This window comes from Balaenoptera musculus, chromosome 15 (genome assembly GCF_009873245.2).
Source record: "Balaenoptera musculus isolate JJ_BM4_2016_0621 chromosome 15, mBalMus1.pri.v3, whole genome shotgun sequence".
In the NCBI taxonomy this organism is placed as follows: domain Eukaryota; kingdom Metazoa; phylum Chordata; class Mammalia; order Artiodactyla; family Balaenopteridae; genus Balaenoptera; species Balaenoptera musculus.
Window position 1 is genome coordinate 78,718,101 of NC_045799.1, and position 2,148 is coordinate 78,720,248.

Here is a 2,148-nt window from a genome sequence, read left to right on the forward strand (position 1 = left end):
CTACTCTTCGTTGCGGCGCGCAGGCCTCTCATTGCGGTGGTTTCTTTTGTTGCGGAGCATGGGCTCTAGGCGCACGGGCTTCAGTAGTTGTGGCACATGGGCTCAGTAGTTGTGGCTTGCGGGCTCTAGAGCGCAGGCTCAGTAGCTGTGGCACACGGGCTTAGTTGCTCCGCGGGATGTGGGATCTTCCCAGACCAGGGCTCGAACCCGCGTCCCCTGCATTGGCAGGCAGATTCTTAACCACTGCCACCAGGGAAGCCTCTGTCACTGTTTTAATGTTTTACAACAAACATATTCTTTTCATAATTGAAATAAAGTGCAGTCATATTAAATAAATCTCTCTCTCTTTTTTTTTTTTTTTTTCTTGGCCACATGGCTTGTGGGATCTGAGTTCCCTGACCAGGGATCGAACCCGTGTCCCCTGCAGTGGAAGCACGGAGTCCTAACTATAGCTACTGGACTGCCAGGGAATTCCCTTAAATAAATCTCCTGAATGCCTTTGACCCTTCTCTCCAGCCGATGGGTCCTGCTCTTGTTCACACAGTCCCCGTCTCTCTCCTGGACAACACAGCAGCCTTCCAGCTGGCCTCCACGCTGCTACAGATGAGCCTCTTCCTTTGCTTTAAGACCATCTATGCTGGCCCCCTCCAGCCTGGACCTCTCCCGCGAATTCCAGATTCCTATGGGCAGTGGCCTACTTGCCCTTCCTGGTGGGATGTCTAATGGGCCACTCAAACTTAAGGGTCCAAACCCCGAATCCTATCACCACCTGCCACCCACCTGCTACCTGCTCCTTCTCTAGTTTTTCCTCCATCTTTGCAAATGGCAACACCATCTTTCCAGGTGTTCAGGGCAAAAAACTTGACTCCAGGCATCCTTGATGCCTCTCTTTCTCTCAGTTGGCTCTACCTTTAAAATGTGTCCAGGGGAGTTCCCTGGTGGTCCAGTGGTTAGGACTCGGTGCTTTCACTGCTGTGGCCCAGGTTCAATCCCTGGTTGGGGAACTAAGATCCCGCAAGCCACACGGCGCAGCCAAGAAATAAAATAAAATAAAATAAATAAAAATAAAATGTATCCAGGATGTGACCACTTCTCATCACCACCATTGCCATCACCTTTGGCCCAGCTGCCTGCATGATCACAACAACTTCCTAAATACGTCCCTGCTTCCTCCCGTGTCCCCTTCCGTCTGTTCTCCACCCAGCAATCAGAGTAATCCTGCTGAAGCCCAAGATGAATCAGGTCCCTTCTCTGTTCAAAACCCTCTGGGGGCTCCCATCACCCTCAGAATCAAAGCCAAGGGACACACAGTCAATTCCAACGCTCCTCCCTCGACTCCTCTGACTTCACCTCCTTGGAGCTCTTCCTCACCCACCGCACTCCAGGCATCCTCACGTCCTTGCTGTCTCTCCAATATGCTAGGCACACTCCCTGCTCCTGGTCATTGCACTTGATGTTTCCTCTGCCCAGAATGCTCCTCCCCCAGAGACCTACATGCCTCACTCCCTCACCTCCTTTATTTATTTATTTATTTAGAAAATCTTTTTTTTAAATTTATTTTATTTTTGGCTGCATTGGGTCTTCATTGCTGTGCGCGGGCTTTCTCTAGTTGCAGCGAGTGGGGGTTACTCTTCGTTGCCACGCGCGGGCTTCTCATTGCGGTGGCTTCTCTTGTTGCGGAGCATGGGCTCTACGCGCACGGGCTTCAGTAGTTGTGGCATGCAGGCTCTAGAGCGCAGGCTCAGTAGTTGTGGTGCACGGGCTTAGTTGCTCTGTGGCATGTGGGATCTTCCCGGACCAGGGCTCGAACCCATGTCCCCTGCATTGGCAGGTGGATTCTTAACCACTGCGCCACCAGGGAAGCCCCCCTCACCTCCTTTAGATATTTACTCAAGTGACACCTTCTCAGCAAGGCCCTCCTTGACCACCTGATTTAAAACTGGAATCCTGCCTCAAACCCGGCACCCTACTCCTTCTGTCCTGCTTTAACTTCTTCATAATATATTATCACCGTTATGTATGTTATTTGCTTGTTTATCATCTCTCTCCTCTATTAGAACCCCATGAGGGCAAGGACTTTGTCTGGTTTTCTGCCATGTCCCCAACATCTAGAATAGTCAGCACATAGTAGATGCTTTTTGATTAAGG